This window comes from Ranitomeya variabilis, chromosome 3 (genome assembly GCF_051348905.1).
Source record: "Ranitomeya variabilis isolate aRanVar5 chromosome 3, aRanVar5.hap1, whole genome shotgun sequence".
Classification (NCBI taxonomy): domain Eukaryota; kingdom Metazoa; phylum Chordata; class Amphibia; order Anura; family Dendrobatidae; genus Ranitomeya; species Ranitomeya variabilis.
Window position 1 is genome coordinate 225,088,543 of NC_135234.1, and position 23,650 is coordinate 225,112,192.

The window sequence follows — 23,650 nt, forward strand, 5'->3', positions numbered from 1 at the left end:
ACGTTACTGAACCCCAATAACAGAGGAGGGACTGTTGACTGTGCATACAGCACTTCTGGACGGCAACTGGCGGTGTTGGAGCCCAGGGACAGGTGGAAAAGCAGAGGAACACAATGTAGGCCGAAGCCTGAGAAAGTCGAAAGGGAACCTTTAACCCCCCCCCAAGGCGTTTGTAGCTGAAAGAGCCAGCTTGTGCAGCACAAAAGATGCAAAAGGAAAAGGTGGCTCTTTTCATCATGCTCCTTGCACACGCAGAACTAAACACTTATAAAATGTGTCCCCTGAAACCGTGAAACCGTCCCGGAGGTGGGACTTTCCTTCGTAATATGACGCAGCACAACCGTCATTCCTACCCCCCCGGCGCCGCGCCCCGGCTCCTCAGCGTTGTTTGATTCCGTCCCGGAGCCTGCGCTGTTATGTTATCCCGTGGCCAGGCACACTTAGCGCTGCCCATCTTCTGACATCATTTGGTGTCAGGCTGGCTGCGCCTGTGCGGCCGCGCTGGCAGAGAGCCCGCCTCGCAGTGTCTTCTGATTTAATCCCACTGGGGGCCTGGGATCCATGGACATGCGCAGTGCATATCCTCGCCTCTCACTCCCCTCCCTACGGCTTCTTAAGACTGTGCGGTGTCACGGCCGTGGCATGCTATTAGGGACCAGCTGACACCGAACAGTCTGAAGAAGCCATAGGGAAATGAGTGAGAGGTGGAGGTTCAGATATGCACTGCGCATGTCCATGGATCCCAGGCCCCCAGTGGGATTAAATCAGAAGACACTGCGAGGCGGGCTCTCTGCCAGCGCGGCCGCACAGGCGCAGCCATCCTGACACCAAATGATGCCAGAAGACGGGCAGCGCTAAGTTTGCCTGGCCACGGGATAACATAACAGCGCAGGCTCCGGGACGGAATAAAACAACGCTGAGGAGCCGGTGCGCGGCGCCGGGGGGGTAGGAATGACGGCTGTGCTGCGTCACATTACGAAGGAAAGTCCCACCTCCGGGACGGTTTTACGGTATCAGTGGACACATTTTATAAGTGTTAAGTTCTGCGTGTGCAAGGAGCTAAACAAAAATAGCTACCTTTTCCTTGTGCAGCATTACTGCTGCACAAGGTGGCTCTTTCAGTAACAAACGCCTTGGGGGGGGGGGGACAGATTCCCTTACATTTCAGTTGTTGTGTCAGCGTGGCGGTCGCATGACACATTGCCGGCTACACAGCTGGGGATCAGCTGACGTTACTGAAACCCAATAACACTGGGTCGTATGTTTTGACTGTGCAGACGGCACTTCTGAGCCTCAACTGGCGGTGTTGGAGCACAGGAATTTAAGTTCAGGTGGTAGAAAGATGAACACAACAGGAGACCTGGATAACGTATACAGTGACCTAATTATTTAATCAGGAGGAGGAGTGGCAAATTCCTGCGAGATCCAGGCCTTGTTCATTTTCAGGAAAGTAAGCCGGTCAACGTTATCGGAGGATAGTCGCATGCGACGGTCAGTTAGTACACCACCTGCAGCACTAAAGACACGTTCCGATAATACACTGGCCGCAGGGCAAGACAGCACCTCCAATGCATACTGGCTTAGCTCTGGCCATGTATCCAGCTTTGAGACCCAAAACTTGAAAGGGGAAGAGCCGTCTGGGAGTACAGCAAGAGGGCAAGACATGTAGTCTGTCACCATCTGACGGAACCGTTGCCTCCTGCTGACTGGAGCCGTCTGTGATGGTGTAGACTTTTGTGGGGGGCACAGAAAACTGTGCCACAGTTGGGCCATACTGGTCTTGCCTTGGGCAGAGGCACTGCTTCTGCTCCCTCTTTGTGCAGAGCCTCCACCACTGCCTGGACGCACTGAGCTGCTTTGGAATGCACTAGCAGCACTTCTCTCAGTTGGAATGGAGAAGATGATGGAATTCACCAGTGTGTCTTGGTACTCCCGCATTTTACGCTCACGGTTCAACGGTGTGATGAGGCTTTCTACGTTGTCCCGGTAGCGAGGATCGAGGAGGGTGAACACCCAATAATCAGACATGTTGAGAATGTGGGCGATGCGGCGGTCGTTTCTCAGGCACTGCAGCATGTAATCCACCATGTGCTGCAGACTGCCAACTGCCCAAGAAACGCTGTCCCCTGCTGGAGGCGTGATCTCTGCCCGCTCGTCATCACCCCACCCTCGCTGTACACACTGAGTACTGGACAATTCGGTAACTCCCTCCTCTGGACGGACGTCTTCCTCCTCCATTGACTCCTCCTCATCCTCCTCACAAACTGTCCCCTGCCTAAGCGTTTGTGAGGAACCACGTGGCGCTGACTGTCCAGAAGATGATGGAAATGGTGAATCCTCATCCTCCACCTCTTCCACAACATCATCCCTTAGCGCTTGCAGTGATTTTTCAAGCAGGCAGATAAGGGGGACAGTCATGCTGACTAGTGCATCATCTGCACTCGCCATCCGCGTGGAATAATCAAAGGGACGCAAAACCTGGCAGACGTCATTCATAGTGGCCCACTCTGTGGTTGTGAAGTCTGTACGGCGCTGAGTGCGACTTCTTTGCGCCTGAAGCAGCTGGTACTCCATTACAGCTTGCTGCTGCTCACACAACCGCTCCAACATATGTAATGTGGAATTCCACCTGGTAGGTAGGTCACATATGATGCGATGTTCCGGCAGGCGGTGTCGGCGCTGCAGAGCCGCAATGCGCGCTTTTGCCGTGCTGGAACGACGCAAGTGAGCACACTCTAGGCGGACCTTGTGCAGCAGTGCATCAAGATCCGGATAGTCCCTCAAAAAGCTCTGCACGACCAAATTGAGCACATGTGCCAGACATGGGATGTGAGTGAGGTTGCCGAGGCCCAGAGCTGCCACCAGATTTCGGCCATTATCACACACTACCATGCCTGGCTGGAGATTCGCTGGCACAAACCACACATCGCTCTCCTGCTTGATGGCATTCCAGAGCTCCTGCGCTGTGTGGCTACGATTCCCCAAAAAAATTAATTTCAACACGGCCTGTTGACGTTTGGCCACGGCTGTGCTCATGTCGGTCGTAACAGGTACACGTTCATCACGGGTCCATGTGGAGGTGGACTGTGACGGCTCCTGCAGCGATGATTCTGAGGAACTGGTGTAAGAGGAGGAGTCAATGCGTACAGAATGGATTCCTGCAATCCTTGGAGTGGGCAGGACACGTCCTGCGCCACTCGCACGGTCTGTACCCGGCTCAATGACATTAACCCAATGGGCAGTGAGGGAAAGGTATCGCCCCTGTCCATGTTGACTGGTCCACGCATCGGTGGTGAGGTGGACCTTGCTACTGACGGCGTTCAGTAGCGCGTGTTTTATGTGTCCCTCCACATGCTTGTGCAGGGCAGGGACGGCTTGCCTGCTGAAGTAAAAGCGGCTGGGCACATTGTACTGTGGGACTGCCAATGACATCAAGTCACGGAAGCTGTCAGTCTCCACCAGCCTGAATGACAGCATTTCCAGTGACAGAAGTTTGGCAATGCCTGCAGTCAGAGCCTGTGCTCGTGGGTGGTTTGACGAGAAAGGCCGCCTTTTCTCCCATGCCTGTACTACCGATGGCTGTAGACTGGGCTGGGAGTGTGTGGATGACTGGGAAAGTGGCGCTGCGGGTGGAATTACAGCGGGTCTCTGGACAACAGGGCCAGAGGTTCTTCCACGGCGATCCTGGGAGGAAGCCGAACCAGCTGCGTGTGAGCTAGAGGAAGAGGCAACACGAGCTGAAGAGGTGGTAGCTGCCGCTGTTGGTTGGCCTACCTCTTCAGTGTGTTTTTCTAACAACGCCGGGTGCCTGGTGCGCACATGTTTCCACATGTTGGAGGTATTGAGGCTGCTGACATTTCGACCTCTTTTGACTTTGTGATGACACACGTTGCATCTGACATAGCAAATGTCATCTGCAACTGTGTCAAAAAAGGACCAGGCACTGCAAGTCTTGGGAGCGCCCTTTTTGGCTTTTGGAAGAGACATGCTCCTAACGGGTGCCAAAGCGGAGGCTGCAGGATCCGCAGTCTTCCCCCTCCCTCTCCCTCTTTGGGCCGTACGGGGAATCTCTTCCTCAGAGCTGCTCCCACCACCTTCCTGTCCCTCACGCCAAGATGGGTCGAGGACCTCATCATCTACACTACCCTCTGCCCCCAACTGCTCCTCCTGGGTAGTCTCAGCAGCAGAGCACGCACCAGTAAGTGGCACCTGAGTGTCATCATCAGCTGATGCGGCCTGCGATGTGGTGACCGGAGCCACTGGCCCACCCGCCTCTTCAGAGGAAGACAGAAAAAGCTGTTGGGCATCACTGCACCCTGCCTCTTCTTCCATTTCTCCAATGCTGCTTGGCTGGCCCCCTGTTTCCAAGCCAAGAGATTCAGAGAACAGAAGTAGAGATGGCTCCTGTCCTGGGCTCTCTGTCTGCCTGGGCAATTTGGCAGGTGGTGAAGAGACAGATGGCTGCTCTCCAGTGCTCTGTGTCTGAGAGGATGTGGCACTAATGGAAGTTGATGCATTAGCTGCCATCCATCCGACAACGGCTTCAATTTGGTCTTCACGCAGCAGCGGTGTACGGCGCTCTGACACAAAGCTGCGCATGAACGACTGTTGCCTGGTGAAAGTGGGTGCTGATGAGTCACCGGTGCCCGCAGCAGGCACAGAATCCCCACGTCCCCTCCCTGCTCCGCGCCCACGCCCACGTGCCTTACTCACTGCCTTCTTCATCTTGGTTGACTGATAAAGATAAGCAGAAAAGTACTAACGGATTTGTGTGCTTATTCCTGAGCAACTCCTCCTAACAGGTATAAGAAACACTAATTTTCTAAAGTGTGGACTAGACTTTAATATGAGCTAATGTGGCCTACACAAATGTAAAGTGGTGTAACTGGTGTGTTTGGTGAACTTTATTATTTATTTCTTTTTTGGGGGCTGAACTGACAACAGATAGAGCTGCAGTCACACAGAGACCGTGCAGACAGACGTAAACGGCGCTGCAAGGCCCAAAAACCCTCCTCTACTTTATCCTATGTAGTGTTTTTCCACAAATTAGCTGGAGACGGGTGGAAAGACACTAATAGGATTTTTTAAAATTAATTAGCAGCAGACTACACTACTTGAAAAAAAATTAAAATTGATTTGGCGGTATGACGCAGTGAACAACCCTGAGCTGCAGACAACCAGGCTACGGCTGCTCACAGACTACAGGGCGAGCTGCAGTCACACGGAGACCGTGCAGACAGCCGTAAACGGCGCTGCAAGGCCCAAAAACCCTCCTCTACTTTATCCTATGTAGTGTTTTTCCACAAATTAGCTGGAGACGGGTGGAAAGACACTAATAGGATTTTTTTAAATTAATTAGCAGCAGACTACACTACTTGAAAAAAAATTAAAATTGATTTGGCGGTATGACGCAGTGAACAACCCTGAGCTGCAGACAACCAGGCTACGGCTGCTCACAGACTACAGGGCGAGCTGCAGTCACACGGAGACCGTGCAGACAGCCGTAAACGGCGCTGCAAGGCCCAAAAACCCTCCTCTACTTTATCCTATGTAGTGTTTTTCCACAAATTAGCTGGAGACGGGTGGAAAGACACTAATAGAATTTTTTTAAATTAATTAGCAGCAGACTACACTACTTGAAAAAAAATTAAAATTGATTTGGCGGTATGACGCAGTGAACAACCCTGAGCTGCAGACAACCAGGCTACGGCTGCTCACAGACTACAGGGCGAGCTGCAGTCACACGGAGACCGTGCAGACAGCCGTAAATGGCGCTGCAAGGCCCAAAAACCCTCCTCTACTTTATCCTATGTAGTGTTTTTCCACAAATTAGCTGGAGACGGGTGGAAAGACACTAATAGGATTTTTTTGAATAAATTAGCAGCAGACTACACTACTTGAAAAAAAAAAAAAAAAAAGAACAGTATGAGGCAATGAACCACCCTCCCTGAACTGAATACAACCAGCTATGGATGGCCTATGTGGCTGCACTCAGACTAGAGAGTGGGCTGCACTCACACACACACACACACACACAGACCTTGCAGATCGCTGTGAAAACAGCGCTACAAGGCAAAAGCAAGGTGAATAGTAGGTGAACACAGCGGTTGCTAAATTAGCCTTTGGAAAGCACAAAGAAGCAAATCGCTATCTCTAAACTGTCCCTCAGTCAGCAAACAGCGTCCTGTCACTAACTGAATTCACAGCAGAGTGATCGGAAAATGGCGCCAGCGACTTTTAAACTGCATCATGACATCATTTCAGCAGCCAATCACAGCCTTGCCAGTAGTTTCATGCCCTCCATGCTAAACAGGATGTGCCCACACTTGGAATCATTCTCATTGGCTGAATTTCTGAATTTTGAATCTTGGAACTTCCGATTCCGGTATCCGATACGCGGCAAGTATCGGAATACCGGTATCGGAATTCCGATACCGCAAGTATCGGCCGATACCCGATACTTGCGGTATCGGAATGCTCAACACTAGTTGACACCCATTAGGGGAGTTTCCTATTTAAGGCTGCTTGGCTGCTGGTCCGATGCCGGCCAACAATGTATCAGTAGCATTCTGTTGCATTCTCCTGCCTCAAGTTCCAGTTCAGCTAAGTTGAATTTTGTTCCTAGTTAATGTTATTTTTTGTCCAGCTATCTGCAATGTGACTCTCTGCAGCTGGAAGCTCTCGTGGACTGAAATTGCCACTCCAGTGGCATGAGTTGTCACTGGAGTTTTAAAGTAATTTCAGGATGGTGTTTTTGAGTAGTGTTTTGAAGTTGACCGTGAAGTAACTCTTTCCTGTACTTCTGCTATCTAGTAAGCGGACCTCACTGTGCTAAATCTGCTGTTCATCCTACGTATGTCTTTTCCTCTTGACTCACCGTCAATATTTGTGGGGGCCTGCTATCTCCTTTTGGGGTTCATCTCTGGAGGTAAGGCAGGCCTGTATATTCCTCTGATAGGGGTAGTTAGATCTCCGGCTGGCGCGTGGTGTCTAGGGCATCGTAGGAAACACTCCCCGGCTACTTCCAGTGTTGTGTCAGGTTCAGGTCACGGTCACTTTAGTTTCCATCACCCGAGAGCTAGTCCGTTTGTTATTTTTGATTTCCCTGCCATTGGGAAAATCATAACAACACCCCTAATCCTAATCCCAACTGTAGCCATAACCCTAATCCCAACCCTAACCCCAACACACCCCTAACCACAACCCTAACCCCAACACACCCGTAACCCTAATTCCAACCCTAATCCTAACCCTAATCCCAACCCTAACCCTAATCCCAACCCTAACCACAACTGTAACCCCAACACACCCCTAACCCTATCCGTAACCCTAACCACAAGCCTAATCTTAACCCTATTTCCAACCCTAGCCCTAATTCCAACCCTAATCCTAAGGGTATGTGCCCACGTAGCGGATTCGTGTGAGATTTTTCCGCACGACTTTTGAAAAATCTGCAAGTAAAAGGCACTGCGTTTTACCTGCGGATTTACAGCAGATTTCCAGTGTTTTTTTGTGCGGATTTCACCTGCGGATTCCTATTGAGGAACAGGTGTAAAACGCTGCGGAATCCGCACAAAGAATTGACATGCTGTGGAAAATACAACGCAGCGTTTCTGCACGGAATTTTCCGCACCATGGGCACAGCGGATTTGGTTTTCCAAAGGTGTACATGGTACTGTAAACCTGATGGAAAACTGCTACGAATTCGCAGCGGCCAATCCGCTGCGGATCCGCGGCCAATCCGCTGCGGATCCGCGGCCAATCCGCTGCGGATCCGCGGCCAATCCGCTGCGGATCCGCGGCCAATCCGCTGCGGATCCGCATCCAATCCGCTGCGGATCCGCAGCCAATCCGCTGCGGATCCGCGGCCAATCCGCTGCGGATCCGCAGCCAAATCCGCACATGCCATAACCCTAACCCTACCCCTAACCCTAACCCTACCCCTAACCCTAACCCTACCCGTAACCCTAACCCTAGTTCTAACCCTAACCCTAGTTCTAACCCTAACCCTAGTGGAAAAAAAAATATATATATATATTTTCTTTATTTTATTATTATCCCTATCTATGGGGGTGATAAAGGGGGGGGGGTTATTTATTATTTTTTTATTTTGATCGCTGTGGTAGAACCTACCACAGCGATCAAAATGTACTTGAATGGAATCTGCCGGCGGGCGTACTGAGCATGCGCCCGCCATTTTGGAAGATGGAGATCCAGCGAGGAGACGGCCGGACACCGGGAGGATCGGTAAGTATGAAGGGGTGGTGGGGGGGTGGATTGGAGCACAGGGGGGGTGATCGGACCACAGGGGGGAGCGGACAGCAGGACGGGGGAGCGGGCAGGAGCACGGGGCAGCGCAGCACAGGACGGAGGGGACCGGACCCCATAACGGAGGACTGGGGGGGCGATCGGTGGGGTGGGGGGGGCTCACATCAGTATTTCCAGCCATGGCCGATGATATTGCAGCATCGGCCATGGCTGGATTGTAATATTTCACCTGTTTTTTAGGTGAAATATTACAAATCGCTCTGATTGGCAGTTTCACTTTCAACAGCCAATCAGAGCGATCGTAGCCACGGGGGGGTGTAGCCACCCCACCCTGGGCTGAAGCACCACTCCCCCTGTCTCTGCAGATCGGGTGAGATTGGAGTTAACCCTTTCACCCGATCTGCAAGAGCGCGATCATTCCATGACGCATACGCTGCGTCATAGGTCGCATTGGCACCGACTTTCATGACACAGCGTATGCGTCAAAGGTCGTGAAGGGGTAGAGTATCCATAAGAAAATGCATAGATGACGATGATCAAAAACTACAATGAGCGCATCATAAAAATGGAAGGTGTTCCGAAACACGTGTTGGGGTGGGCACTTGGACCACTTGGACCTCTTGTCCTGCACATCTTTCAGGTAAATGGTTAGCTTTCCAGTTTTTATGATGCACTCATTGTAGTTTTTGATCATCGTCATCTATGCATTTTCTTATGGATACTATTGGGCTTTATTCTATGCTAGGTCTAGGATGCCATTAGGTATATAGATTCTGTTTCCTGACCTATGTTTACCTGATTAGTAATTTATATGGATATTATACTTTTGGATTGTACCACCATATTTTTTATTACAATAGTTTTATTGATTGTCCTGTGGCCTTATGTGCCCCCAATTCACAGTTTGCATGTTAGCACATGTCTGTTCCCTTATATCCTTGCCTGTTAAATGTTTATAATAAAGCAATTTTTAATTTTTTCACAACTCTGGACCCTGTGCTTGTTTTTTGGCTTCAATTCCTTCCCCCCTTCTCTTTGAAGTTTTAGACAACTGAGGTTTAGTTTTGAGGAGATATATGCTCTGTAGCTATCCTAATTTTAGGGTGCTATTTGCTTTTACATGACCCTCAAATTTCCTAAAGCCTGTCACTAATCTTTTACGATATACACAGTATAATATAGCCCCCCACACAGTGTAATGCAGCCCCCCCACACACAGTATAATGCAGCCCCCACACATACACACAGGATAATGCAGCCCCTCACACAAAGTATAATGCAGCACCTCTACACACTCAGCATAATGCAGCCCCCACACTCACTATAATGCAGCTCCCCTCACACAGTATAATGCAGCTCCCACTACTACACACAGTACAATGCGGCCCCCACACTCACTATAATGAAGCTCCCCACACACAGTGTAATGCAGCTCCCCACACACAGTATAATGCAGCTCCCACTACACACACAGTACAATGCGGCCCCCTCCACACACAGTATAATGCAACTACCTACACACAATATAATGCGGCTGCTCCCCTACACACACACACACACACAAATGCAGCCCCACAGTCCAGCAGTATTACACACACTATAATGCGGACACACACACAATTCTTACCTCTCCCCATTCCACCGCTGCTCTTGCTTCTGCAGCGCGTCTCATCAGCTCCAATGATTGCACAGAATGGTGCACAATGAAGTGATGCCAGCGTGCGCTCGTTGAGTCACAAGCAGAGGAAAATGATTGGAGAGGGAGTTTCATCTGACCCTCTCCTCCATCACTGCTTTCAACTGTATGGGCATCTATAATGTGGGCTGCATGAAGCAACCTCAGTTGCAGAATGCGGCCCGTGGGCCGCATGTTTGAGACGCCTGGTGTAGAGGGATAATCCTTATTTTCATTTGCACATGGAAACACAAGAAGCAATGTAATGAAACTGAAAGGAAGAACATACAAATTAGATATTAGAAAAAACTTTTTGACAGTGAGGGTGATCAATGAGTAGAACAGGCTGCCACAAGAGGTGGTGCATTCTCATTCAAACAGAGGATGGACAGACATCTGTCTGAGATGTTTTAGTCAATCCTGCATTGAGCAGTGGGTTGAATTTGATAACCCTGGAGGTCTCTTCCAACTTTAACATTCAATATTTTCTCAGAAAAAGAGGCTGCATAGTAGAATTTTGTTTTAGACACACTACTAGTGTTGAACATTCCGATACCGCAAGTATCGGGTATCGGCCGATACTTGCGGTATCGGAATTCCGATACCGAGATCTGATACCGCATATCGGATACCGGAATCGGAAGTTCCCATAATTCAAACAGCACAAATTCAGCCAATGAGGAATGATTCTAAGTGTGGGCACATCCTGTTCAGCATGGTGGGCATGTAACTACTGGCAAGGCTGTGATTGGCTGATGAAATGATGTCATGATGCACTATAAAAAACGCTGCCGCCCTTTCTGGCTCACTCTGCTGTGAATTCAGTTCGGCATAGGACGCTGTGTTCTGACTGAGGGCCAGTTGAGATAGCGATTTGCTTCTTTGTGCTTTTCCCAGGCTAATTTAGCAACCGCTGTGTGTTCACCTTGCTTTTGCCTTGCAGCGCTGTTTTCACAGCGATCTGCAAGGTCTCTGTGTGTGTGTGTGTGAGTGCAGCCCACTCTCTAGTCTGTGTGCAGCCATAGCCGGTTGTATTCAGGTCAGGGTGGTTCAATGTCTCATACTGTTCTATCCATTCCATTGTCCTTTTTTGCAAATAGTGCAGCCTGCTGCACATTTTTTCAAATAGTTCCTATTAGTGGCTTTCCACCCGTATCCACCTAAATTGTGGAAAAACACTATATAGGATAATGTAGAGGAGGTTTTTTGGGCCAAGCAGTGTCGTTTATGGCTGTATGCACGGTCTGCGTGTGAGTGCAGCTCGCCCTGTAGTCTGTGTGCAGCCACAGCCGGATGTATCCAGCTCAGGGTGCGTCACTGCCTCATAGCGTAAAATACATTGTCCTTTTTTGAAAATAGTGCAGCCCACTGCACATTTTTTCAAATAATTCCTATTAGTGGCTTTCCACCCGTATCCAGCTAAATTGTGGAAAAACACTACATAGGATAATGTAGAGGAGGTTTTTTGGGCCTTGCAGCGCCGTTTACGGCTGTCTGCACGGTCTGCGTGTGAGTGCAGCTCGCCCTGTAGTCTGTGTGCAGCCACAGCCGGTTGTATCCAGCTCAGGGTGCGTCACTGCCTCATAGCGTAAAATACATTGTCCTTTTTTGCAAATAGTGCAGCCCACTGCACATTTTTTCAAATAATTCCTATTAGTGGCTTTCCACCCGTATCCAGCTAAATTGTGGAAAAACACTACATAGGATAACGTAGAGGAGGTTTTTTGGGCCTTGCAGCGCTGTTTACGGCTGTCTGCACGGTCTCCGTGTGAGTGCAGCTCGCCCTGTAGTCTGTGTGCAGCCACTGCCGGTTGTATCCAGCTCAGGGTGGTTCACTGACTCATACAGTTCTATCCATTCCATTGTCCTTTTTTGCAAATAGTGCAGCCCGCTGCACATTTTTTCAAATAATTCCTATTAGTGGCTTTCCACCCGTATCCAGCTAAATTGTGGAAAAACTCTACATAGGATAAAGTAGAGGAGGTTTTTGGGGCCTTGCAGCGCCGTTTACGGCTGTCTGCACGGTCTGCGTGTGACTGCAGCTCTCTCTGTTGTCAGTTCAGCCCCCAAAAAATAAATAAATAATAAAGTTCACCAAACACACCACTTTACAGTTGTGTAGGCCACATTAGCTCATATTAAAGTCTAGTCCACACTTTAGAAAATTAGTGTTTCTTATACCTGTTAGGAGCTGTTCAGGAATAAGCACACTAAGCCGTTAGTACTTTTCTGCTTATCTTTATCAGTCAACCAAGATGAAGAAGGCAGGGAGTAAGGCACGTGGGCATGGGCGCGGAGCAGGAAGAGGATGTGGGGATTCTGTGCCTGCTGCGGGCACCGGTGACTCATCATCACCCAGTTTCAGCTGGGAACAGTCCTTCAAGTGCAGCTTTGTCGGAGAGCGCCGTACACCGCTGCTGCATGAAGACCAAATTGAAGCTGCTGTCGGATGGATGGCAGCTAACGCATCGACTTCAATTAGTGCCACATCCTCTCAGACACAGAGCACTGGAGAGCACCCATCTGTCTCTTCACCACCTGCCAAATTGCCCAGGCAGACAGAGAGCCCAGGACAGGAGCCGTCTCTACTTCTGTTCTCTGAATCTCTTGGCTTGGAAACAGGGGACCAGCCAAGCAGCATTGGAGAAATGGAAGAAGAGGCAGTGTGCAGTGATGCCCAACAGCTTTTTCTCTCTGAGTCTGAAAAGGCGGGTGGGCCAGTGCCTCTGGTCACCACACCGCAGAACGCATCCGCTGGTGACACTCAGGTGCCACTTTCTGGTGCGTGCTGTGCTGCTGAGACTACCCAGGAGGAGCAGTTGGTGGCAGGGGGTAGTGTAGATGATGAGGTCCTTGACCCATCGTGGCGTGAGGGACAGGAAGGTGGTGGGAGCAGCTCTGAGGAAGAGATTCCCCGAACGGGCCAAAGAGGGAGAGGGAGGGGGAAGACTGCGGATCCTGTAGCCTCCACTTTGGCACCCGTTAGGAGCATGTCTCTTCCAAAAGCCAAAAAGGGCGCTCCCAAGACTTGCAGTGCCTAGTCCTTTTTTGACACAGTTGCAGATGACATTTGCTATGTCAAATGCAAGGTGTGTCATCATAAAATCAAAAGAGGGAAAAATGTCAGCAACCTCAATACCTCCAACATGTGGAAACATGTGCGGACCAGGCACGCGGCGGAGTTACAAAAACACACTGAAGACCTAGGCCAACCAACAGCGGCAGCTACCACCTCTTCAGCTCGTGTTGCCTCTTCCTCCAGCTCACACACAGCTGGTTCGGCTTCCTCCCAGGATCGCCATGGAAGAACCTCTGGCACTGTTGTCCAGAGACCCACTGTAATTCCACCCGCAGCACCACGTTCCCAGTCATCCTCACACTCCCAGGCCAGTCTACAGCCATCGGTAGTACAGGCATGGGAGAAAAGGCGGCCATTCTCATCAAACCACCCACGAGCACAGGCTCTGAATGCAGGCATTGCCAAACTTCTGTCACTGGAAATGCTGTCATTCAGGCTGGTGGAGACTGACAGCTTCCGTGACTTGATGGCATTGGCAGTCCCACAGTACAATGTGCCCAGCCGCTTTTATTTCAGCAGGCAAGCCGTCCCTGCCCTGCACAAGCATGTGGAGGGACACATAAAACACGCGCTACTGAACGCCGTCAGTAGCAAGGTCCACCTCACCACAGATGCATGGACCAGTCACCATGGACAGGGGCGATACCTTTCCCTCACTGCCCATTGGGTTAATGTTGTTGAGCCGGGTACAGATTGTGCGAGTGGCGCAGGATGTGTCCTGCCCACTCCAAGGATTGCAGGAATCCAGTCTGAACGCATTGACTCCTCCTCATTCACAAGTTCCTCAGAAACATCGCTGAAGGAGCCGTCACAGTCCACCTCCACATGGACCCGTGAACGTTTACCTGTTACAACTGACATGAGCACAGCCGTGGCCAAACGTCAACAGGCCGTCTTGAAATTAGTTTCCTTGGGGAATCGAAGCCACACAGCGCAGGAGCTCTGGAATGCCATCAAGCAGGAGAGCGATGTGTGGTTTGTGCCAGCGAATCTCCAGCCAGGCATGGTAGTGTGTGACAATGGCCGAAATCTGGTGGCAGCTCTGGGCCTCGGCAACCTCACTCACATCCCATGTCTGGCACATGTGCTCAACTTGGTCGTGCAGAGTTTTTTGAGGGACTATCCGGATCTTGATGCACTGCTGCACAAGGTCCGCCTAGAGTGTGCTCACTTGCAGCGTTCCAGCACGGCAAGATCGCGCATTGCAGCTCTGCAGCGCCGATTCCGCCTTCCGGAACATTGCATCATATGTGACCTACCTACCAGATGGAATTCCACGTTACATATGTTGGAGCGGTTGTGTGAGCAGCAGCAAGCAGTAATGGAGTACCAGCTGCATCAGGCGCAAAGAAGTCGCACTCCGCGCCGTTCAGACTTCACAACCACTGAGTGGGCCACTATGAAGGACGTCTGCCAGGTTTTGCATCCATTCGATTATTCCACGCGGATGGCAATTGCAGATGATGCACTAGTCAGCATGACTGTCCCCCTTATCAGCTTGCTTCAACAAACACTGCAAGCGCTAAGGGATGATGTTGTGGAAGAGGTGGAGGATGAGGACTCACCATTTCCATCAGCTTCTGGACAGTCAGCGCCACATGGTTCCTCACAAACGCGTAGGCAGGGGACACTTTGTGAGGAGGATGAGGAGGAGTCAATGGAGGAGGAAGACATCCGTCCAGAGGAGGGAGTTACACAATTGTCCAGTAGTCAGTGTGTACAGCGAGGGTGGGGTGATGACGAGCGGGCAGAGATCACGCCTCAAGCAGGGGACAGCATTTCTTGGCCAGTTGGCAGTCTGCAGCACATGGTTGATTACATGTTGCAGTGCCTGATAAATGAACGCCGCATCGCCCACATTCTCAACATGTCTGATTATTGGTTGTTCACCCTCCTCGATCCTCGCTACTGGGACAACGTACAAAGCCTCATCACACCGTTGAACCGGGAGTGTAAAATGCGGGAGTACCAAGACACACTGGTGAATTCCATCATCTTCTCCATTCCAACTGAGAGAAGTGCTGCTAGTGCTTTACAAAGCAGCTCAGTGCATCCAGGCAGTGGAGGAGGCTCTGCACAAAGAGGGAGCAGAAGCAGTGCCTCTGCCCAAGGCAAGACCAGTATGGCCCAACTGTGGCACAGTTTTGTGTGCCCGCCACCATTGTCTACACCATCACAGGCGGCTCCAGTCAGCAGGAGGCAACGGTTCCGTCAGATGGTGACAGACTACATGTCTTGCCCTCTTACTGTACTCCCAGATGGCTCTTCCCCTTTCAAGTTTGGGTCTCTAAGCTGGATACATGGCCAAAGCTAAGCCAGTATGCATTGGAGGTGCTGGCTTGCCCTGCGGCTAGTGTATTATCGGAACGCGTCTTTAGTGCTGCAGGTGGTGTACTAACAGACCGTCGCATGCGACTATCCTCCGATAACGTTGACTGGCTTACTTTCCTGAAAATGAACCAGGCCTGGATCTCGCAGGAATTTGACACTTCTCTTCCTGATTAAATAATTGGGTGACTGTCTACAGTATCCAGGTCTCCTGTTGTGTTCATCTTTCTACCACCTGAACTGTAATTCCTGGGCACCAACACCGCCAGTTGAGGCTCAGAAGTGCAGTCTGCACAGTCAAAACATACGACCCAGTGATATTGGGTGTCAGTAACGTCAGCTGATCCCCAGCTGTGTAGTCGGCAATGTGTCCTGCGACCGCCACGCTGACACAACAACTGAAATTTAAGGGAACTTGTCCCCCCCAGGCGTTTGTTACTGAAAGAGCCACCTTGTGCAGCAGTAATTCTGCACAAGGAAAAGGTAGCTATTTTTGTTTAGCTCCTTGCACACGCAGAACTTAACACTTATAAAATGTGTCCACTGATACCGTAAAACCGTCCCGGAGGTGGGACTTTCCTTCGTAATGTGACGCAGCACAGCCGTCATTCCTACACCCTTGGTGCAATGCGCCGCCTCCTCAGCATTGCTTGATTCTGTCCCGGAGCCTGCGCTGTTATGTTATCCCTTGGCCAGGCACACTTAGCGCTGCCCGTCTTCTGACATCATTTGGTGTCAGGCTGACTGCGCCTGTGCGGCCACGCTGGCCAAGATCCCGCCTCGCAGTGTCTTCTGATTTAATCACACTGCGGTCCTGGGATCCTTGGGCATGTGCAGTGCATATCTTCACCTCCGCCTCTCACTCATCTCCCTCCGCCTTCTTCAGACTGTGCGCCGTCAGCTGATCCCTAATAGCATGCCACGGCCGTGACGCCGCACAGTCTGAAGAAGCCGGAGGGAGGGGAGTGAGAGGCGAGGATATGCACTGCGCATGCCCATGGATCCCAGGCCCGCAGTGGGATTACATTAGATGACACTGCGAGGTGGGATCTCAGGCAGTGCTGACGCACTGGCACATCCAGCCTGACACCAAATGATGTCAAAAGACGGGCAGCGCTAAGTGCACCTGACCAAGGGATAACATAACAGCGCAGGCACTTAACACTTATAAAATGTGTCCACTAATACCGTAAAACCGTCCCGGAGGTGGGACTTTCCTTCGTAATGTGACGCAGCACAGCCATCATTTCTACCCCCTTGGTGCCGTGCGCCGCCTCCTCAGCATTGTTTGAATCTGTCCCGGAGCCTGCGCTTTTATGTTGTCCCTTGGCCATGCACACCTAGCGCTGCCCGTCTTCTGACATCATTTGGTGTCAGGCTGACTGTGGATGTGCGGCCGCGCTTGCAGAGATCCCGCCTCGCAGTGTCTTCTGATTTATTCACACTGCAGGCCTGGGATCCATGGGCATGTGCAGTGCATATCTTCACCTCAGGCTCTCACTCATCTCCCTCCGCCTTCTTCAGACTCTGCACCGTCAGCTGATCCCTAATAGCATGCCACGGCCGTGATGCCGCACAGTCTGAAGAAGCCGGAGGGAGGGGAGTGAGAGGCGAGGATATGCACTGCGCATGCCCATGGATCCCAGGCCCGCAGTGGGATTACATTAAACAACACTGCGAGGTGGGATCTCGGGCAGCGTGGCCGCACAGGCACTGCCAGCCTGACACCTGAATGATGTCAGAGGACGGGCGGCGCTAAGTGTGCCTGGCCAAGGGATAACATAACAGCGCAGGCTCCAGGACTAGTGTTGAGCATTCCGATACCGCAAGTATCGGGTATCGGCCGATATTTGCGGTATCGGAATTCCGATACCGAGATCCGATACTTGCCGCATATCGGATACCGGAATCAGAAGTTCCCAGGATTCAAACTGCACGAATTCAGCCAATGAGGACTGATTACAAGTGTGGGCACATCCTGTTCAGCATGGTGGGCACGAAACTACTGGCAAGGCTGTGATTGGCTGCTGAAATGATGTCATGCTGCAGTTTAAAAGTCGCTGGCACCATTTTGGGCTCACTCTGCTGTGAATTCAGTTAGTGACAGGACGCTGTGTTCTGACTGAGGGCCAGTTGAGATAGCGATTTGCTTCTTTGTGCTTTTCCCAGGCTAATTTAGCAACCGCTGTGTGTTCACCTTGCTTTTGCCTTGCAGCGCTGTTTTCTCAGCGATCTGCAAGGTCTCTGTGTGTGTGTGTGTGTGTGTGAGTGCAGCCCACTCTGTAGTCTGTGTGCAGCCATAGCCAGTTGTATCCAGCTCAGGGTGGTTCACTGACTCATACAGTTCTATCCATTCCATTGTCCTTTTTTGAAAATAGTGCAGGCTGCTGCACATTTTTTCAAATAATTCCTATTAGTGGCTTTCCACCCGTATCCAGCTAAATTGTGGAAAAACACTACATTGGATAACGTAGAGGAGGTTTTTGGGGCCTTGCAGCGCCGTTTACGGCTGTCTGCACGGTCTCCGTGTGAGTGCAGCTCGCCCTGTAGTCTGTGTGCAGCCACTGCCGGTTGTATCCAGCTCAGGGTGGTTCACTGACTCATACAGTTCTATCCATTCCATTGTCCTTTTTTGCAAATAGTGCAGCCCGCTGCACATTTTTTCAAATAATTCCTATTAGTGGCTTTCCACCCGTATCCAGCTAAATTGTGGAAAAACACTACACAGGATAAAGTAGAGGAGGTTTTTGGGGCCTTGCAGCGCCGTTTACGGCTGTCTGCACGGTCTCCGTGTGAGTGCAGCTCGCCCTGTTGTCAGTTCATCCCCCAAAAAATAAATAAATAATAAAGTTCACCAAACACACCACTTTACAGTTGTGTAGGCCACATTAGCTCATATTAAAGTCTAGTCCACACTTTAGAAAATTAGTGTTTCTTATACCTGTTAGGAGCTGTTCAGGAATAAGCACACTAAGCCGTTAGTACTTTTCCGCTTATCTTTATCAGTCAACCAAGATGAAGAAGGCAGGGAGTAAGGCACGTGGGCGTGGGCGCGGAGCAGGGAGAGGATGTGGGGATTCTGTGCCTGCTGCGGGCACCGGTGACTCATCATCACCCAGTTTCAGCTGGGAACAGTCCTTCAAGCGCAGCTTTGTCGGAAAGCGCCGTACACCGCTGCTGCGTGAAGACCAAATTGAAGCCGTTGTCGGATGGATGGCAGCTAACGCATCAACTTCAATTAGTGCCACATCCTCTTAGACACAGAGCACTGGAGAGCACCCATCTGTCTCTTCACCACCTGCCAAATTGCCCAGGCAGACAGAGAGCCCAGGACAGGAGCCGTCTCTACTTCTGTTCTCTGAATCTCTTGGCTTGGAAACAGGGGACCAGCCAAGCAGCATTGAAGAAATGGAAGAAGAGGCAGTGTGCAGTGATGCCCAACAGCTTTTTCTCTCTGAGTCTGAAGAGGCGGGTGGGCCAGTGCCTCCGGTCACCACACCGCAGAACGCATCCGCTGGTGACACTCAGTTGCCACTTTCTGGTGCGTGCTGTGCTGCTGAGACTACCCAGGAGGAGCAGTTGGTGGCAGGGGGTAGTGTAGATGATGAGGTCCTCGACCCATCGTGGCGTGAGGGACAGGAAGGTGGTGGGAGCAGCTCTGAGGAAGAGATTCCCCGAACGGGCCAAAGAGGGAGAGGGAAGGAAAAGACTGTGGATCCTGTAGCCTCCACTTTGGCACCCGTTAGGAGCATGTCTCTTCCAAAAGCCAAAAAGGGCGCTCCCAAGACTTGCAGTGCCTGGTCCTTTTTTGACACAGTTGCAGATGACATTTGCTATGTCAAATGCAAGGTGTGTCATCATAAAATCAAAAGAGGGAAAAATGTCAGCAACCTCAATACCTCCAACATGTGGAAACATGTGCGGACCAGGCACGCGGCGGAGTTACAAAAACACACTGAAGACCTAGGCCAACCAACAGCGGCAGCTACCACCTCTTCAGCTCGTGTTGCCTCTTCCTCCAGCTCACACACAGCTGGTTCGGCTTCCTCCCAGGATCGCCATGGAAGAACCTCTGGCACTGTTGTCCAGAGACCCACTGTAATTCCACCCGCAGCACCACGTTCCCAGTCATCCTCACACTCCCAGCCCAGTCTACAGTCATCGGTAGTACAGGCATGGGAGAAAAGGCGGCCTTTCTCGTCAAACCACCCACGAGCACAGGCTCTGACTGCAGGCATTGCCAAACTTCTGTCACTGGAAATGCTGTCATTCAGGCTGGTGGAGACTGACAGCTTCCGTGACTTGATGGCATTGGCAGTCCCACAGTACAATGTGCCCAGCCGGTTTTATTTCAGCAGGCAAGCCGTCCCTGCCCTGCACAAGCATGTGGAGGGACACATAAAACACGCGCTACTGAATGCCGTCAGTAGCAAGGTCCACCTCACCACCGATGCGTGGACCAGTCACCATGGACAGGGCGATACCTTTCCCTCACTGCCCATTGGGTTAATGTTGTTGAGCTGGGTACAGATCGTGCGAGTGGCGCAGGACGTGTCCTGCCCACTCCAAGGTTTGCAGGAATCCAGTCTGTACGCATTGACTCCTCCTCTTACACAAGTTCCTCAGAATCATCGCTGCAGGAGCTGTCACAGTCCACCTCCACATGGACCCGTGAACGTTTACCTGTTATGACTGACATGAGCACAGCCGTGGCCAAACGTCAACAGGCCATCTTGAAATTAATTTCTTTGGGGAATCGAAGCCACACAGCGCAGGAGCTCTGGAATGCCATCAAGCAGGAGAGCGATGTGTGGTTTGTGGCAGCGAATCTCCAGCCAGGCATGGTAGTGTGTGATATTGGCCGAAATCTGGTGGCAGCTCTGGGCCTCGGCAACCTCACTCACATCCCATGTCTGGCACATGTGCTCAACTTGGTCGTGCAGAGTTTTTTGAGGGACTATCCGGATCTTGATGCACTGCTGCACAAGGTCCGCCTAGAGTGTGCTCACTTGCAGCGTTCCAGCACGGCAAAATTGTGCATTGCGGCTCTGCAGTGCCGATTCCGCCTTCCGGAACATCGCATCATATGTGACCTACCTACCAGGTGGAATTCCACGTTACATATGTTGGAGCGGTTGTGTGAGCAGCAGCAAGCAGTAATGGAGTACCAGCTGCATCAGGCGCAAAGAAGTCGCACTCCACGCCGTTCAGACTTCACAACCACAGAGTGGGCCACTATGAAGGACGTCTGCCAGGTTTTGCGTCCCTTTGATTATTCCACGCGGATGGCGAGTGCAGAAGATGCACTAGTCAGCATGACTGTCCCCTTTATCTGCCTGCTTGAAAAATCACTGCAAGCGCTAAGGGATGATGTTGTGGAAGAGGTGGAGGATGAGGATTCACCATTTCCATCATCTTCTGGACAGTCTGTGCCACGTGGTTCCTCACAAACGCGTAGGCAGGGGACACTTTGTGAGGAGGATGAGGAGGAGTCAATGGAGGAGGAAGACATCGGTCCAGAGGAGGGAGTTACACAATTGTCCAGTAGTCAGTGTGTACAGCGAGGGTGGGGTGATGACGAGCGGGCAGAGATCACGCCTCAAGCAGGGGACAGCGTTTCTTGGCCAGTTGGCAGTCTGCAGCACATGGTTGATTACATGTTGCAGTGCCTGAAAAACGACCGCCGCATCGCCCACATTCTCAACATGTCTGATTATTGGTTGTTCACCCTCCTCGATCCTCGCTACTGGGACAACGTACAAAGCCTCATCACACCGTTGAACCGGGAGCGTAAAATGCGGGAGTACCAAGACACACTGGTGAATTCCATCATCTTCTCCAGTCCAAATGAGAGAAGTGCTGCTAGTGCTTTACAAAGCAGCTCAGTGCATCCAGGCAGTGGAGGAGGCTCTGCACAAAGAGGGAGCAGAAGCAGTGCCTCTGCCCAAGGCAAGACCAGTATGGCCCAACTGTGGCACAGTTTTGTGTGCCCGCCACCATTGTCTACACCATCACAGGCGGCTCCAGTCAGCAGGAGGCAACGGTTCCGTCAGATGGTGACAGACTACATGTCTTGCCCTCTTACTGTACTCCCAGATGGCTCTTCCCCTTTCAAGTTTGGGTCTCTAAGCTGGATACATGGCCAAAGCTAAGCCAGTATGCATTGGAGGTGCTGGCTTGCCCTGCGGCTAGTGTATTATCGGAACGCGTCTTTAGTGCTGCAGGTGGTGTACTAACAGACCGTCGCATGCGACAATCCTCCGATAACGTTGACTGGCTTACTTTCCTGAAAATGAAACAGGCCTGGATCTCGCAGGAATTTGCCACTCCTCTTCCTGATTAAATAATTGGGTGACTGTCTACAGTATCCAGGTCTCCTGTTGTGTTCATCTTTCTACCACCTGAACTGTAATTCCTGGGCTCCAACACCGCCAGTTGAGGCTCAGAAGTGCCGTCTGCACAGTCAAAACATACGACCCAGTGTTATTGGGTGTCAGTAATGTCAGCTGATCCCCAGCTGTGTAGCCGGCAATGTGTCCTGCGACCACCACGCTGACACAACAACTGAAATGTAAGGGAACCTGTCCCCCCCCCCAGGCGTTTGTTACTGAAATAGCCACCTTGTGCAGCAGTAATGCTGCACAAGGAAAAGGTAACTATTTTTGTTTAGCTCCTTGCACACACAGAACTTAACACTTTTAAAGTGTGTCCACTAATACCGTAAAACCATCCCGGAGGTGGGACTTTCCTTTGTAATGTGACGCAGCACACCCGTCATTTCTACCCCTTAGCGCCGTGCGCCGCCTCCTCCGCGTTGTTTAATTCTGTCCCGGAGCCAGCGCTGTTATGTTATCCCTTGGCCAGGCACACTTTGCTTTGCCCGTCTTCTGACATCATTTGGTGTCAGGCTGGCTGCGCCTGTGCGGCCGCGCTGGCCGAGATCCCGCCTCGCAGTGTCTTCTGATTTAATCACACTGCGGGCCGGGATTCATGGGCATGCGCAGTGCATATCTTCACCTCAGGCTGTCACTCATCCCCCTCCGCCTTCTTCAGACTGTGCGCCATCAGCTGATCCCTAATAGCATGCCACGGCCGTGACACCGCACAGTCTGAAGAAGCCAGAGGGAGGGGAGTGAGAGGCGAGGATATGCAATGCGCATGGCCACGGATCCCAGGCCTGTGGTGGGATTACATTAGACGACACTGCGAGGCGAGATCTCGGCCAGCGCGGCCGCACAGGCACAGCCAGCCTGACACCAAATGATGTCAGAAGACGGGCAGCGCTAAGTGCGCCTGGCCAAGGGATAACATAACAGCACTGGCTCCGGGACGGAATCAAACAACGCTGAGGAGGCGGTGCATGGCACCAAGGGGGTAGGAATGACGGCTGTGCTGCGTCACATTACGAAGGAAAGTCCCACCTCCGGTACGGTCTCACGGTATCAGGGGACACATTTTATAAGTGTTTAGTTCTGTGTTTGCAAGGAGCATAATGAAAAGAGCCACCTTTTCCTTTGACATCCTTTGTGATGCAAAAGCTGGCTCTTTCAGCTACAAACGCCTTTTGGGGGGGATAAAAGGTTCCCTTTCGACTTGCTCCAATCAGGCTTCGGCCTAGACGGTGTTCCTCTGCTCCTCCTGCTGTCCCTGGGCTCCAACACCGCTAGTTGGTGCCTGGAAGTGCTGGATGCACAGTTAACACTTGCTGCCGTGTTATTGGGGTTCAGTAACGTCAGCTACTCCCCTGCTGTGTGTGCTACAATACCTCCTATCTGCTCCTCCTGCTGTCCCTGGGCTCCAACACCGCTAGTTGGTGCCTGGAAGTGCTGTCCGCACAGTCAACAGTTGCTCCTCTGTTATTGGGGTTCAGTAACGTCAGCTGCTCCCCTGCTGTGTGTGCTGCAATACCTCCTATCTGCTCCTCCTGCTGTCCCTGGGCTCCAACACCGCTAGTTGGTGCCTGGAAGTGCTGGATGCACAGTTAACACTTGCTGCCGTGTTATTGGGGTTCAGTAACGTCAGCTGCTCCCCTGCTGTGTGTGCTACAATACCTCCTATCTGCTCCTCCTGCTGTCCCTGGGCTCCAACACCGCTAGTTGGTGCTTGGAAGTGCTGTCCACACAGTCAACAGTCGCTCCTCTGTTATTGGGTGTTATGATCCTTAGTGGTTGAGGATCACAAATTACTCCAGCTAAGTAACAAATGTAGGACAAGCTCTAGGGAGGTGGCAAACTGGACTGACCGCAAATCTGAACCTATCCAAACACACTAGAAGTAGCCGGTGAACGTGCCTAAAAATC